General features: G+C 47.0%; 2 long non-coding RNA genes across 2 annotated transcripts; both read right to left on the bottom strand.

Moving 5' to 3' along the window:
• Nucleotides 1-167: 167 nt before the first annotated feature.
• Nucleotides 168-5749, bottom strand: LOC113973356. The gene is made up of 3 exons (XR_003536198.1): nt 5612-5749; nt 933-1038; nt 168-330 (listed from the first exon to the last, which is right to left on the bottom strand). It is a non-coding gene; the product is annotated as an uncharacterized LOC113973356 (long non-coding RNA).
• Nucleotides 5750-12781: 7032 nt separating this feature from the next.
• Nucleotides 12782-17220, bottom strand: LOC113973246. Its single transcript, XR_003536174.1, has 2 exons — nt 17152-17220; nt 12782-17032 (listed from the first exon to the last, which is right to left on the bottom strand). It is a non-coding gene; the product is annotated as an uncharacterized LOC113973246 (long non-coding RNA).
• Nucleotides 17221-17231: the final 11 nt, after the last annotated feature.

Here is a 17231-nt window from a genome sequence, read left to right as displayed (position 1 = left end):
ACCCCGCTCCCCGCATCTCCAGAGCCCCGCACACCGCTCCCCATCGGCCCCATCAGCCGCTCCATTCAACCCAAACAAAAAGTGGTTTCACTTCTTTAAAACAAACAAACAAACAAATTTTTTCTTAACCTTTTCCTTTTTTCCCCCTCCCTCCCGCTCGGGCGTTGACGGCAGCAAGAGTGGGGTTTTTTTGGTTTTGTTTGGGTTTACTAAGTACTGTTCGTTGCTTGTAATCGCTTGGATTGTGTGCAAACGGGTCCCCTGCTCTGGGAAGTTTGTGACCTGGCCCTGGACATTATTCATGGGAGATGGTTAAGATAACTGACATGGCTGCAAGGAAAGACACAAAATATATAAATTTATATATACACGCTTATACAGAGATATCTCGACGTTATAACAGCATCTAACTTGTCTGACAGAACCCTGAGCTGAGGAAAAATCAATGTTCTATTCATCCATCCAGCCCTCGAAATGAGAACCCTTAGACAAAACAGCCTTCCCTAAACATCTGCAGCAACAAGTATCTTTTTTTGTGTGTGTGTGTGTGTGAACAAAATGAGCAGAGGATAGGAAAAATGAGGCAAGAATGCAGTTGACAAAACCAGCTGTTCCTAAATTAATGTTTGCAAATGCTTGGGCCAGTTCTTCAGCTGAAGACTTCAAAAGTCGTCAAAAGACTTGGGCTGGTTTGTGCTATTTAAAGATTTGGCCCTCGGTTTTGCCATGAATTCATCCAGCTCTATTAGTTACAGAAGCATTACAAAAGATTAGTTATTTTTAATCTTCGCAGGGTCCCTCCTTTGAGCAGCTTTGTACCTCTCAAGGTCAAAAATCCCATTTCCACGTCGCATTTCAGCTTGGGTCAGCGGGATAGTGGTGTTTTTACTGGGAGCAGCTGTTCCCTCCCAAAGTTTGCTGAAAGGACTCACCCTCCACAGAATAAAAAGCAGAGAAGCACCTGCATTTGTTGTCACTTGAGCTGATGAGAACTCACTCACTGGGGTGGCTGACGAGCAGAAATGACACTGCTGTTTCCTGATTAAAAAAAAAAAAGGGAAAAAAAAGAGCTTTTTTGGCACTCCAGATGCAGGAACTCGGCAACAAAAAAATCCAAACCCAACAAAAAGCACTGGAGAGCTGGGCTATGACTTCAGCTGGGGAAGTGCCAGAATCCAAATTTGGGTGGGGAGAACTGCCCCTGTTTTCTAGGCAGAGAAGTTCACGAGCAATTTAATAGCTATTAGTGCTGGTTGTTGGGTTTTTTCTCTCTCTCTTCTCCTCCCTCTCTTGCTCTGGAGCAGATGACTGTCCCTAGGTGGATTCCCAAATGCCCACACGGAGCAGGAGGAGCTGGGCACTGCTGGGCTCAGTGGTCAGACGAGCAGCATGAACTGCAGTTTCCTCTCTTCTATTCCCAGCTCTGACTCACTGTGTGATCTTGGTTCAGGCCCAGGCAGCCAGTTTTTAAGCAGAAATTGCAGGCTGTGGTGCTGGACACTCCTGGATGTCACTGAGAGGAGGCTCTGCTCATCCCACTGGCACTGGGGACCTCAGAGCTCTACACGTATCCACACCAACAACAGGGGCTGGGGCAGGGCATGGAAAGCCTTGTTTCTCTCAAAAGTCACAAGGTAAATTAATATTTAGTGTTTCATACCAAAGACAAAAGACCAAAACCTCTTGGAGATGCAGAGGGTTTGCTCAGAATCACAAAATCAGTGAGGTTGGAAAAGACCCCCAAGACCATTGAGTCCACCCTGTGCCCCATCCCCACCTTGTCCCCCAGCCCAGAGCACTGAGGGCCACCTCCAGCCCTGCCTTGAACCACCAAGGTTTGCCTGCAGGGCCTCAGGGGGGAGAAGGACATAAAGACATCACCACAGACATAAAATTCAGCCACACACTGGTGGAACTTCCACTCCTCCCTCCTCAGGCCCTTCCTTCCTTCCAGGTGACGTGTCCCCAGAAGGGAGCAAAACCAAAAGAACCTGGCATTTCCAGCCACTGGAGATCCCACCCCGAGTTCCCAGGAGCACTTTGGCAAGAGCTCAGTTGGGATCTTCAGTGGGATCAGCAGCTCTGAAAATTTGGACCATGAACTTGGGTACCCAAACAGGGCAATAACAACCTGACCTTGGTTTCACTAGATCCAGTCCTGGGGTTATAAATGGGCCCAATAATTGATTCTGAAGCAGGATCAGAAGCTTCAGACTAATGCAGGATTGAGCCATCATGGGAATCTGCAAACCAGAATTATCTATCAAGCAGGGGAAACACGGAGTCAACTGCCATCCCAGCTGCTTGTGCCTGATTAGATCATGGCACAGATTTGCCCTGGTCTTATCTAAATCTCATGTACCCAGCCAGGCAGAGCTCGTGGTATCAACCAGAATATGGACAGGGGTTAGGAAGCACCACATGTGGCAGAGAAAACAAGGAGCCAGGGAGCAGGAGACCTCTCAGCTTCACCTGGGCACAGGATGAGCTGTGACAGCTCAGATTCCTCTGCTGCAGCCCCACAGAGAGGATGCACGACCCCCTGGTCCCCTCTAGAGATGAATTTCATGGATGCTCTGATTGACTCTGGGAGCCCCAGGCTGGCCTAAGGGTGGCTTTAAGCCCGTTTTGTGCTTAATTACAGAAAATGCAAGTCCTGACCTTGATTGCAGAGCTGCTGCTGACTCACAGCCCAAACCTTTCTCTCCCTGTGAGCCGAGAGCACAAACCCAACCTCAGCACCCCACCCAGGGAGGCTGAGTGATATTTGCAGAGAACACAGATACCAAAGGTGGAAAAGTGTCAGGGAAATGCCTGTAGAAACCCACTTTGGTGGTGTTTGGTGCTGCTGCCTCGAGAAACAAAGGTGGGAATTCACACTGGGGGCTTTTAGAAGGATCTTCCCCGACAAGTTGACACTTCTAAAACGCTTGTGCCTGTCAGGAGTGATGCTGCCAGGAGATGGACTTTGTATAATTGTGTTTAATGGACCTTTAGAGAGAAAAAGGCACTGGAACAAGCCCAGGCAGCACGGGTTGTTTATACTTGAGGTACCAGAGCAGGCGGCCGCACTTCGGGGCTGATCTTCGCTCTCTCTCTAAACAGGAAATGTATTTTTGTCTCAGGCACTTCAGGAGAAGCCACCAGGCTACAACTTTCAGAGCGTGGGGTGCCCCAAAAAAGAGCATTTTGACTCCCTCACGAGGCCTGAGAGGTGGTGGGTGGGTGCCTGGCGCTCCAGGGACCCTCCAACACGTCAGGGTGGAAAAACAAGGGATGGAAACGGAGCTGCAAAGTCAGCATTGCACAGGCAAAAACTGCCACAGTCAGCACCACTGAGGAGGGAGAATCTGGGGCAGGGAAATGGCAGGGATTGCATTTTCCATGGCAGCAGGAATTCCTTGGTAGAGGCACAGGTTGGATGGAGCTCTGAGCGAGGTGGAAGGTGTCCCTGCCCGGGGCAGGGGGTGGGATGACAGGAGCTTTAAGGTCCCTTCCTGCCAAAATCATCCCGGGATTCCGTGATTGCCTCTGGCTGGAGCTGTGCCAGGCTGGAAGGTGCCCATTCCTGGGGGGGGGCTGAAGGGAACAACACAACGTTCTTGCTTCCTCTCCAACAGCAAAGCCAAGCTGCAACATCCCACAGCCTCACTCTGTCCTTCCTCAGTGTCGTCACCCCCAGCCAACCGTGCAGGCAGCTGGTTTTCCCTGGGTGAGGCTGCAGGGAGGACACTGGATCAGCCCTCTCTCAGCTTTGCATAATTTTTATCTCCCCTAAGTTTCACAATATTTGGTTTTGGAGCGGTTGCAGTCACGGATTTTTTTTCTCTCTTTTCTTTTAAATTATTTTTCTTTTTTAAAAAAATATCCATTTCCTCGTGTTTTGGTTGTAAGGAAAAAGAAGAAGAGGAAAAAAAAAAGAGCTTGGAAACATCGCCTGCCGTAAACCGCCCAAACCAGGAAGCCATTTATTTATTTGCTTTTAATTGTGAGTTTCAAGCCTGAAACAACCTCATGGTTTTGAGCCTCTGCAAAGCCTGTCTCACACAGGAGCAGGACAGGGAGATTTGTTGTGTGGTGGGGACATGGGGTCACCGTGTACCACTCACTGCATCCCAAGGCCTTTTGCAGCCAAGCAAACAAACTTGTCAAAATCCTTATTGATCCTGGCCTGGCTCCCACTGTTTGCTGCTCAGCACCAGCCTTGCTGCCTCTGCAGGCAGCACAGAGGGGGAAAGAGCTGAAATCTGGGAATATCTGCTCTGTTTACAGAGAGCAGGACAAACACTTGGTCCCTGGGCTGCATCCTTAACCCCTCCATCCTCCAGTGAACCCTCCTGCCCCGGGCTCCATGTGCTGCTCTGCCTCCCTCCCGGGCTGTCACTGGGGTTCTGAGCGGTGCCACCGGCCTGGCAAAGCTGTGGTTGCCCCCTCGTCCTGCCAGGAGGAACCTGGCAGGGAGGGCTCGTCCTTGCTGCGGGTGCAGGAGGAGAAACGGGCGACCACAAGGGCAGCGTGAAATCCAAACAGCTTCTCCCGGGGAGAGGAACGGAACAAACGGCTCTGCCTCCTCCTCCTCCTCTGCCCCCGAGGCTGCTCTGCTGCTTGCTGGGCTGTCACCTCCGGGCTGCAGGTAAAAGCCACGTTTCCCACGGGTGGAAAGGAAGCCCCAGCTCTGTTTCGGTGCCCTGTGACAGCAGCCACAGGCTGCAGAGCGCGGGCTCCGGCTCTCTGAACTTTAATCCGGAGCGTTGCAGAGCTCCCCACTCTGGCCCCAGAGGGCTCTTTAACCCTCTACGCCCCAAGGACAGCCCGGCAACGCTCAGAGAGGCCACTGGGAAGAGAAAGGGCACTTTGCACCACCTTATTCTACAACCAGCTTATTCTACAGCCTGCAGTGCAGCTCTGATACCAGCCCTGCCTCTCCTCCCTCCCAGCACATCACTCCTCGCCCACCTCAGTCCTACAAACAAGGCAGGGAAGAATTTCCTGGCCAGTGCCTGGTAGATGCCAGTTTGGGATGGGTCCCACCCTCCTCTGAAAGGTCTTTTCCTCACCAGAGCATCAGATAATTGCTCACATCCCACTCCCTCCCTCCCACTCTTACCCCAAGGGGGCAAATTTGATTTCGCTGCAGCCCAGAATCCCTTTGCCACGGGGCAAAGCAGCCAACTCCAGTGTCAGTTTACAATTTCCAGCTCAAGGCATAAGATTTGAGGCTCTTCCTTGTGAAAACAGCCTATTTTGATTCAAATCTGGCCAGAGAAAGCTGCCTATGCATTGAACTCTTTCCCACCCTGCACGTTTGGTACCAGCGGCTTAAAGCCACCCCGTGCCTTGCTTGCCCTTTAGTTCTGCTAAGCAAGAAACAAAGCCATGGATTTCTTTCTGGTTCGGGTGCCAAGGAAACTGTCAGCTCCCATTCAGTCTTCCCAGCCTTTCCCTGCAACACATTTGCTCAGCCACTTGCAAATGATGCACCCCATGAGCCATCCACTCGATTTCCCAGGGCAGCGTCAGCCCCGAGCTCTGCCCATGGCACCCGAGGGGCTTTGGGTGGGACACAGCCCAAACCAGGGGCCCTGGTGACCTTAACTGAACAATAACTCACTGATACAAGTCCCTCCTGAGCAGGGACAACCAGCTGAAAAAGCAGGTCTTGCTGTTTGCTCCAGTCAGGGGCCATCTCGTTCCTTTAAGGAAATTCTGCTCATCTGCAAAGGGACATAAAATGCTCCAATTGCTTGGATAAAGCAGGGCCTAAACAGTGAGAATTCTTTGATTCTAAATCCAAACCCTTTCTCCAGGCAGCACCTAAAGCCACACTGGAGGTGTCCTCCCCAGACTCCTCCTGACACTGCCCTTGACTTTTCTTCCCCGCTCACAATTTTTCCCCTCCCGTCCCTGTTTCTCCCACAGAGCCACAATTCTGCCACAATTCTTCCAGTCCGTGTCCTTGTCTTGTGTGACACTTCTCAGCTTTGCCAGGCAGTTTTCTGCGGGACTTGGGGTCAGTTCTTTCAGAAAACTGCCCCAAGTCATCATTACTGGGTGAAGCAGGAAACCCAAAACAGAAAATAACTGTAAAAACGTTTCCAGCAACCACCCCAGCCCCATTCGCTGGAAAAGACAGTTCTTGTCAAACCAGTCGATCAAGAATAATTATCTATGAAACTTCAGAAGATTAAAATTGTGCCTTTCCTTGATTATTTTATTATCCAGTTGAGGGGTGGGTGTTTGCTGCAGGTAAACAACGGGCACCCTGTTACAGGACCCAGAGTAAATATTTCCCAGTGTGTTTATTCTGCAACCCTTGTACTGCACAGGCAGGAAGAGGGTGCAGAATAAAGACACCCGAGCTCTGCTCCTTTCCAGCTGTTAGAGAAGATCCATCTTTTTTTTTGGAGGATGAATCCTGCCTTGGAGTAGCCGAGGGTGGAGGAGGATGAGGCCACACACCTGCCTGCAAACAAAGAGGAAAGTGGTCCTTTAGGATTGGGAGAACCTTAATGATTTCATTAATTAACAACAAAAAAAAAGGATCATCAAACGAATAATGAGAGTTTTCCACTCAAATCTCATAATGGCAGAACAGGGCAAACGTGGCTGTCGTGGCTTGATGATTCTATCTCACTTTTTTTACCACCATCCCAGGTTTTTGTGTCTCTCCTGCCTCTGAAAGTTATTTTCCTTTCTGTGCCACGCTTCTCTAGAATTCTTATGGCTTTTCCAGCACCAGGAGTTATCCTAGAACCACCCAAGGCAGCAACTCCTCTGCTCCTGCTGTTCCCAAACGAAATAAAAAATACCAATAGCCCAGATGCATCGATAACTTCGTGATTAATTCGATTAATTCCCATCAGCCTCACCCTCTGAAACCCCAGGGGGGCTGACTTTGACCTGAATGTTGAAAAAAAAAATTGCTCCACCATGAACTCCTCCAGATATTATTATTGACAATCCTGTGTCACTCCCAGACCCGAGACTCGCTGAGGGGTCACTGGCATTCCACAAATCACTGGATTAACGAGGGAAGAATGGAAGGATTGCCTGGGGTCAAGACACACAAACAGCACTGGAGACACTCCCCAGCAGTGGGCCCAGACAGGGTCCCCCGTGTCCCCTCTGGAAGAGTGAGCACCCAAATGTGATGTAATGAGCCCTGTCATAATGGGATCAACTCCAGAGGATGATCTACTAACCCCCCCCTTATTCCCTCTTTTTTTTTTTTTTTTCCTTTAAGGAGCCAGGAAACCTCTCCTGGAGTGGATGGGGCTGTCACTTGTCTTAGTTTTTTACAGAGGGAATTTTTTTTTTCCTGTCTTGGTTTTTTTGTAGGGGAATTTTTCTCTGGGAGTTGGAAGAGATCAGAGTTAATTCTGCACCTGAATTAACAGAGTTGTTGCTGTTCCTCCTCCCCTGCAGCTCAGAACCACCAGCTGATGGGCCACTTCTCCCTGAAACCCTGAAGGAACAATCCAAGGTGCTCCAGCTGTGTCCAGAGACATGTGGAGAGGTGCACGAGTCCCTCAGCATCCTCCTTCTTGAGGTTTTTCCTCCTCTCTCCTTTTCCTGACTTTCACACAACATTTCTCAACGTTTCCCCCACTTCAGAGAGCAGCTTCTCCTTCCTCCAGCTGTAAAAGGGGCCTGACAGCAAATCTCATTTACACGGAAAAGATTCCCAAACCCACAAGTGATTGGCTTCAACTGGCTTTTCCTTTTGGTCAGGATAACTCCAGCCATATCCCAGCAAGGAATGTGCTGTAAGGAGCAGAAGGTTGAGTCCAAGTTTATTTTAGAGGCTCCCCAGGACAAACTTTATCCCCACTAACAAGGTTTGAAGCTGCTGTGGAAGCACAGATGCCACACACAGGCCTGGAGATGGCATTTCCCAGCCCTCCTTCATTGTAGGGCCACGAGATCCAGGGAAAAGCCTGGAGATCAAAGGCAGGCTGAGGAAAAGGAGGTGGCAGCTTTTCTTTCTTTATTTATTTATATATTTATTTTTAAAAGTCTGTTTGCCAACAGCTTCCCCTGCCAGCTAGGCCAGGTTTAGCTTTTAAAGCTGGGTTATTTTTTTTTTGTTTATTTGGGTTATTTTTATTAGGGTTATTTGTTTTGGTGGCAGTGATGCCTTCCAGCACTTAGAGAGTCTTGGGAATTTTTGTTTCTGTTAATTAGCACAGTCTCCTACCCTCAGATCAGAGAACTGGGCTCTTCCTCGTTGGGTTTGAACCCTTTTAATGACTGGAGGTGCAAAGGGAGCAGTTCCCCAGAGCCTCCTTCCCACGCTCTGCTGCTCTTTCCAGCCCTCTGGAATTCTGCTCCAGAGGCACCTGCACAGTGTCCTGCCTGGGGAAGCAGCACCAAGATCCAACACTGGCACAGGTTTCCCTGTGGCTGCCCCATCCCTGGAAGTGTCCAAGGCCAGGTTGGAGCAACCTGGTGTCCCTGGTGTCCCATGGAAGGTGTCCCTGCCTCCCACTGGGTGATGTTTAAGATCCCTCCCAACCCAAACCATTCCACAATTCCACGATTTTGTGTTAAAACATTTATGTTTGCATTTAACTCACGTGGGAAAACGCAATATAAGAGGCAACACAAGTCGTTAAACTCTGCAATTTGTTCTTTTTTACACTCAAAAGCCCTTGGTGGGGAGGGGGAGAAGGAGAATCAAGAGTGAGAACAAGGATTTGCACCCAAGGATATTTTCTTTTTCCCTCTGGCACCTTGCTCTACAAAAGAAGGAAATGGGAGAAACGTTTAAAAGTCACTTAAGTGGTTTTTTTATGCATTTAAAGGTGTAAAACCAGTTTAATGTGAATGAGACTGAAAGAACATGAGTCACTTCCAAATGTGAGGCCCGGTCTGCCTTTGAGAAATGTGTTACTTATTAGTTTAAAACTAATGTACTGAACTGGTTCTGGGAACAGAAACTGTTTCAAATGCAGTATCATAATCAGCAGTGAAGTAAAGTTTTAAAAAAAATTAAAAATTAAAATTAAATTTTAATTAAAAAAATCAAAATAAGACCAGTTTAAGGAAAAAGAAATGTAGTAAATAGGATTATACTCAGACTATTCCTTCTCTTCATTCAGGAAGTAAAGCAGAAACACTACAATAATATCCTCTTTATAAAACATTCAGAAACATTTAGCTAAAAAAAAATAAAAATAGAAAGAAATCCAAGCAGAGACCGTTTTAAAAAAAAAAAAGAAAAATCAGTACTGACTTCATTTCACAAGAGGAAGAAGACAGAAGTTCTCAGACATAAAACACTGCAATTAATCAAAAATGTTTGAAAGGGTTTGCAACAACCAAAGGCAACAGACCCCCCCTGTTAAGGAAAGGCACTAATTGATAATGCAACCCAAAACCTCCTACCAAGGCCAAGGGCTCAGTGAGAAATGCTTAAGGATAAAGATACTGTGACAGCAGGAAATGTAGTTCTGCTGGAACTGTTATCTGCTCAAAACACAAATGTTATTCAACCTGAAAGACAAGCGATTATTCAAATAAATATTCAAATAAAGCCCCAGCTCCTCTTCGAGCTGCACAACTCACGAGTGAATATAAAGCAGAACCTTGAATATAAACCCAAATTTATCCCGTTGGAGGGTAAATGAGATGTTGTGGAAGAGGCAGAGGAGGAAATGGCTTTGACTTTGTGCAGGGTTGTTTTTGTTGGGTGTCCATCGAGTCCATGCCCACGCAGGAGGGAGAACTGAGACCATGGTTTGAGGCCAAGGGCTCGGTCTGACCTAGAAAATTCAGCTCAGCGTGGACAGGAGCAGGAACTGTCCCTTCCTGGTCTGGATCCACGGGGGGAGTGCATTCCAGGGCTGCCCACAGCGGGAGAGCTGCACTTGAACTTGACCTCTGTAGGAAAAAAAAAACCCACCAGAACACACAAAACCATTTCCTGGGCTACAGAAAACTGCGAAGCTGGAGATGTGTGTGAGCCCCGGATGTGGTTCTGAGCCCACAGAGCAGAGTGAACCCGTCAAATCACACGGCACAGAGCCCCAGGGCCCTTCAATCAGTGCATGAGGGGCAGACACAGACACCTCCAGAGCTTTTCTGCACCCCTGGACAGTAGGAATTTAAATTATTCGTGATATCTGTGCTTGATTTATCACACTGTGTGGGACATGGACTCCAAATACCAGCGAAAGAAGTAAAAACTCCAAACCTGTTCACTTGCAATTTGCTGCATCAAAACTACACCTAAAAAACATGCTTTTAAAGTGCAGGGAATTTGCTGGGAAAACCCAGTTTTTCCAGGTTTCCTTCAACGTGCAAGATGGGCAAGAACAGAATCATGGAATACCCTGGGCTGGAAGGGACCCACAAGGATCATCCAGTTCAGCTCCTGGCCCTGCACAGGCACCCCAAAATCCCACCCTGTCCCTGAGGGAGTTGTCCAAACACTCCTGGAGCTCTGGCAGCCTTGGGGCTGTGCCCACTGCCCTGGGGAGCCTGGTCAGTGCCCAACCACCCTCTGGGGGAAGACCCTTGTCCTGAGATCCAACCTAAACCTTCCTGACTCAGCTCCAGCCGTTCCCTGGGTCCTGTCCCTGCTCTGCTCAGAACAGCAGCTCTTCAAACCAACCCCATCCCATTTCCTCTTCCCAGGACACCTGTAGGGCCCAAACAAGCTGTGCTGCCACAAACAGATCCCGTCTTGAATTCCACCTTTGGACTTGATTTTCGTCCTAGAACCAAATGCTACCAAAAAGGAACACAAACAGGATATTCCCCAGGCAAAATTCTCTCAGATTAAAACTTGACAGCGAGGATTGTTTGCCAAGGGAATCTTATTCCCCCCAGTTTGGCAGCACTTGCTGGAGTTACTAAACCTTATCCGTGTCCACTGCTCAGATGCAGGTCCAGCAAATCCACAAACAAATAATTTGTTTCTGGTATTAATTCCCTGCAAACGCCACAAAGCCAATGGGAACTTTTGTTGGGGAAGTTTCTTTAAGTTATGCTGGCAAAGCATCTGCCAACAGGATGGAGCAGTCAGGAAATGCACTGGGCTCCAAAGAGCAAAGCTGAGGAGAGAAGCAGCCTAAAAGGGAAGTAGTGCAGCAGGACCTGAAGGAAACTCGGCTCCAGGATCAAGAATCCATGTCAAGACTGCAGATGCCACAGCAGTGAGGTAGGAATACCTGGCAAGGTTAATTGGCTGCCCTGTTCAAAGGGAAAAGACAGGAATGCCATAAGCTGCGTGATTAAACCACTCCATGCCCATCATTAAAGCACTCCCTTCCAAAAGCCTGGAGCATCACTGTCAGCAGCAGCATCCAAGAGCAAACACTGCCGGGTTACAGAACCCCATTTTACCACCCTGTGGGATAAAACAAAGGGAATAGGTAGAGAACCTGCAGCCAGACATGGAGATGGCATTTCATAAAGTACCCCAAATAATCTCTAAAAGCAAATATATAAATTAACCACCCCATGGTGCAGCCTGTTCTTCTGTCCCACTGCTCCAAGACCACGACTTCATTTTGGTTGAGTGTCCTGCTGACCTGGGGCAAGGACAACACATCCCAAAGTTACTCATTCACAGGGCAACAAGCATGTTTAGCCATCCCAAACCTTTCAGGAAAACACGTTCCCTTCAGATCCAAAAGCAGTTTCAGCTCAATCCCTGTGAGGAACAAACAATTCCGGGTGTTTGTCCTGATGAACCGCTTCGGTTTTCAATAAACACACACAAATAAAACACGAACTAAAGTGCGGGATCCACCGTTTCTGGCGCTGAGAGAACACTTGCCCAGCGCAGCATTCCAGGGTGTTATTCCAGAGCCTTTCCCAGCTCATCCCAAGGGAAGGAGGGAGCGGGATGAGGCGCCGGCCCAGCGCGCCCTCTCCTGGCGCGGCGCGGGCAGGACACCAAAAACGAGCCAAAATCGGTAAAAACGGCTCCGAACTTACCGGGTTCCCACCGATTCTGCAGGAAACGGATGGAATGTGCTCTAATGGATTTATTAAGAGCACAGACGATGGATCGCGACCTGCCGGGTGGGACAACACACGGAGAAACACCCTGTGCCCGGGCTGACCCTCCCTGCTGACATGACAACCAGCCAAGCAGGATTTTGGGGATTTATCCCATATTCCCATTCCTCTTCCATAAGCTGTGGGGCTGCTGCCATTGCTGGGACACACGTGGGGAACAGAAATGTTCTCGACTGCTCAGGGGAGGCTCTTGGAGGTGAAGGTGACGTGCAAAGGGCTTTGTCCGTCCTCGTCATCACTCCAAGTGGGTTTGAGCCTTAAAACCTCAACTCACGGCTCTCCTGGAACGGTGGGAAAGCACAGGTTGGGTTTTTCCCAGCCAACATGACTTAATTTGGAACTTCTCCCCCCTCACCTCACAGGTAGTGATGGGAAGGTCACACCTGCCCAACTCTTCTGGCCAAAACCTGACTTCCCCTCCTCAGAGAACACAAGAGCTTTCCAAGGAATTAATCCCAAAACCACCACACATCCTGGAAGATAAACACATTTTACACCTCGCTGACGTTCACAGAAAACCAACCACAGGAGGGTGATGCCTTCAAACAGCAGAAGAATTACACAACTCGTGTTCATGGGTTATAAAAGCCCTTTTATAAAGCCATTTTTAAACAAAACCGAAAAGTTTACAAAAGAAAATAAAAGATACAGAAGAATGAGTTGCTTAATATATTCCAAAAAGGAGAAAAATAAAAGAGGGGACACAATTCCAACATGCTGAACAATAAAGGGTTCTTTTTCCTCGTGGTTCTTTTTTTTTAATACAAAATACAAGCAAAGGATACACATACTTAAAACAGAGCTCAGGAGCAGGTATGCAGTCCTGGGAACCCTTTCAATAAAAGCAAAGCAGGGTTTTGTTATTTTTTTTTCTTTCTTTGCAGGTACATACAGAGACTGGAATATGTAAAATTAAGTAGCACAAAAGACCATCACACAATTCTACCAATGAATGTTGCATCTATAAATTCACGAACATGGTCGACAGTCATGTTCACTTCAACCCCTTGAAAAAACAAAACCAGAAGAAAGTGTGGGGTTTTTCTTTTTATTTTAAATAAAGCATTAATGTTACATTCAGACTTAACTCCTAGTACCATGCTTATCTCAGTGTTGTCAAGGTATTGCAAGAGTTGCCAACCCCACTGGGCCCAGAGGTGACTGTTTGCAGCTGCCCCTTTTCTGTCTGCTCTTGAGATCAACCAAAAAAAAAAAATTAAAGAGGATGGGGAGGGGAACTGCAAAGAGCCTGATTTTTAGAAAAGCTCAGCAGGGGATTGCAAATACTCAAGACAAATATTCATTGCATACCACAGAATGATGCCTTGCCCAAGGCCCTACCTGGAGTCTCCTCCTCCTCTCTCTACACCTTCCAACTGATTATTCAGGGTTTGCTGCGATGTTAAAACCGAAAAAAATTAACGTAGCCTCTTATTTACAGTTTTAAATTCCATTAACAATTGCTTCTGCAGGAGAGGAAAAACGAAAACAAAACAAAACAAAAATAAAAGGAAAAAAATTTAAAGAAAAGAAAGTTCAAACTCACAAAGCTCGTGAACACAAAGGGGATCAGATGTCGGACGCTCCCAGGCGCGCACTCACACCCGCGCACTCACACACCACAGACCTCGGGGGCTTTTACACACATTTAAGTTCTGGCTTAAGCTGATTTGAGGATTTCCTCTGTCCCACCCCGCTACCCCCTCCCCCCCCTCCCAAAATATATATATAAAAAACCCCTCGCCCCCAATATACAAAGCATATGCACAACGGTGGTTTGCAGTCACACTGAGCATGCTGGACCGGCTGCAGGGGCAGGAAGGCTGGAGTCGGGGCCAACAGTGGTTGATACAGAGTCAGCACGTGGCAGGACTTGACTAGACTTTTAGAAAGAGTCGTGGTTTGTTTTTAGTAGAAAGAGTTCAATGAAAAGACATTCAAAATGCCAGTCAGCTACTGAAGTGGGGAGTCTGAAAGGAGGGCACACTTGATTTTTGGGGAGGCCTCGAGAGGACACTGTCGGCTCTCGGAGCTCTGATGCTCCTCAGAGCACTTAAGAAACAAAAAGTCACCTTGGACAGCAAGAACAGAACAGTTAGTGTTGCTTCCTATTTGATCAGAACTTATATTTGAACCTCCCAAAACTGTAGGAAAATATTCGAAAGCTCAGGGAACATTTTTCTATTTGATCATACACATATAGAATATATAATTTCCACATATAGGTGTGACCCCCCCTCAAACTAACATCTCCTACATGCCAGCAACTACCTCGTGACAGTGTCCCTTTAAATATCCATCTGCTTCATTTTCACCTCCCCCCAACAGATGAACGTCCACTTCTCAACCAAATATTAAAACTCACGGATCAGTTTGTAAGATTTGAAGAACCATGTGTTCAACAATATGATCTGTTATAAAAATAAACACTTCACAAACAAATTACATAAAGCAAAGCACCAGTTTCTACAGCTCAAAAGCTTCCAGCATGTTACAGTTTTGCTTCCCTCCCTCCTTAAAACCTGGGTGCCTCAGTGTCTATTGTACCTTTGTGACCATCACCAGTGGAGGGAAAAAAAAAAGAAAAAAGGGAAAGAAAAAAAAAAAGAAATAAAAAAGGAAAAAACCAGGAATTCCAGCACATCTTCCGCCACTATCCCTGGTTGTCCATCACCTCCTGTGCTGGCACAGGAGCTGAGCAGGCTCAGAACCATTACCTGGCACTGGTGAGTCACCCAAGGTGTGCTGCTTCTCTCCCCTCACACTCTTCTGCTTTGATGAAGTTAAAACCAAATGAAAAGCTTCTCAGCTGCCCCGTTTTTGTCAGGCTCTCCCCCAGAGTCCACTCGGAAACCCGTTTAGCTCAGCATGGTTGGCATTCCCAGGCTGATCAGAAACTGAAGCAAATCACCTTAAATATAAAATTCCAACCAAAACTGCCAATTTTGATCAAACCTCGTTCAAGGCAGGACTATTGGCATAAACTGCAAAACTCAGCGTGGTGGTGTGGATTTAGAATCTCCAAAAGAATGTATAATACAAGTTATAAACTACTAGTTTTTAAATGGTAAGATCAGGGCAGAACTCGAGACTAACTAAAACTTTGGAATAAATCCATTTACCTCTCTGCAGAGGCTCCAAAACTACAGCTATGGAACAAGATTTTCAAAGCCTCCTGTGAACAAAACTTTCTGCTCCACGAAGAACCATTCATCCTCCCAAAGAAAGGCATTTGCACAGCTTTCCTTCAAGAAATCAGAATGCTTAACACAAATTAATTAAGAAAGGACATTGAAAAATGTGAAGCTGCTGCTGCTGCTGAAAAATGGGGTGTGCTAAAAATAATTAAATGTAATAAAAATATGAATGTAAACTGCTGCACTTCTAACAGAGCAGCCAAGAGACCATCAGGGCTTAGTGTTTGCATAAATCAGCAAGACAGGAAGATTTAGAAAAAGTTCCAAAATCCCCAAAGCATGGGATTTACATAGTGTTTGGGACGTGACAAACTCAGAAAATAAGCATCATGGAACAGCCACGAGAAATGAAGGTGTGAGGAAAACAAAAAAAGAACAGTTCTGTGAGATAAAGGGCCAAACTCGCCAGGCATAAAACAATCCAGTCCCAAAACCTGAGCTGAGAACAAGGGAAACAAGATTTTTTCACAGCCTTGACTTTTCTTAACCATGCTGGGGAAAAAAAAAGACCCCAAAAATATGTATTTGAAGTGGAACTTACAAAATACCCTCTTCAGAAAAGATCTGGTCCAGCAGGTGAAGAACCAGCTGTTTGACCAGATGAACTGGAATAATCCTTGCACGTTTTAATACCAAAAAAAAAAAACACCCTAAGAACCCAATGGGCAAGAGTAGCTTGAAACACAGTCTGGATTGAAGGGGAACAACTCTGTGAACCAAACACTTGCAAGAGTGTTTAAAAACCCCAAAATGGTTTTTAAAATATGGCCATTTCTTTTCCCATATTCCCCAAGAAGCACAGGACTAGGAGCAGAGGGAATGCAAGAGACTCTGCTCTCCCAGAAATCAGGGAAGAGGTGTGGGAGAGGAGAGGGGATTTTACATTCACTTCTTTTTCAAGACTGGTACTTCAGCCTTAAGCTGCTCTGGGAAAGTTGAACCACTTCAAAAATGCAAGATTTACAATCGAAACAACGATCATCTTTATTGTAACGGCAACAGTAGTTTCATGAGAGTAAAGAACGTTAGAGAACTTGAAATTTTTATAAGCCAAGGTAAAGTAATTTACCAGCCTCAATAAAAACCAGGGCTATGAACCACACAAGACAAATCACTCGGCTGCTGCATTAATATTCCATTCCCCATCTGAGGCTCCACACTGTGCTCAGCATCCTCAGGCTCCCTATGGATTCAGCCAAGTGTCCTTCCTGATCATATTAGTGTATCACATCTAAGAGCTCTCTAAAATCCAAACAGGATTACGAATCTGGTAGCATGTGCTACCAGAAATCCAACTAATTAGCTGCCTTATGTTACCTTCAAGAGGCTGGTTACAAAATGTGTAGTTCTGTGACAAAAAAAAAAAAAAAAAATAGGATGCAAAAGTTTGTCAGCTGGAAGATAACTGTGAGCAACCAACAGAAGCACAAAGGGTTTAAAGGAAACAAAAAAAGAAAGAAAAATGGCAGGTCCAGTTTTCAATATTTTCCACCAACAAACATGGCAGCAACCTCTGTAATCAGGGTTTGAAAACCAAGGCTTGTGTAGTTTAATGGAGGTTTAAAAACGAACATAAAACAATGACAAAAAAGGACGTGGCTGCTTTGATAAAAGCACATTAAAATGCCACCACACACAGCTCGAGTGTCTCGCTTTTATAGAGGGACATCCTGCTTGCCATCTAAAACAGTCCTGCTTCCAACACTCCACTTCCTCCCAGCTCCAGCCTTGGCCACCGTTCCCTACCCAGCGCTTCCCAGGCTCAGGGAGCTGGACCAGCAGACGTGGGGCTGTGGGAGCAAAGCCTCCCACGCTGAGGGATGGAGGGATGGGGGTGTGGAGGTGGGATTAGAGGGATGCTCTACAGGATGGAAGGATGAGGGTGTGGAATTGGGATGGAGGGGATGTTCACTGCCTGTCCCACACTGAGGGATGGAAGGATGAAGGTGGGGAGGTAGGATGGGGGGCATGGTCACTGCCTGCTGTCCCACACCACAGGATGGA

Source organism: Neopelma chrysocephalum, unplaced genomic scaffold, assembly GCF_003984885.1.
Source record: "Neopelma chrysocephalum unplaced genomic scaffold, ASM398488v2 Primary Assembly neopelma1_100, whole genome shotgun sequence".
NCBI classification, from domain to species: Eukaryota; Metazoa; Chordata; class Aves; order Passeriformes; family Pipridae; genus Neopelma; species Neopelma chrysocephalum.
The sequence above is the reverse complement of the archived record's forward strand: the minus strand, read 5'-3'. Positions and strand labels throughout refer to the sequence as shown.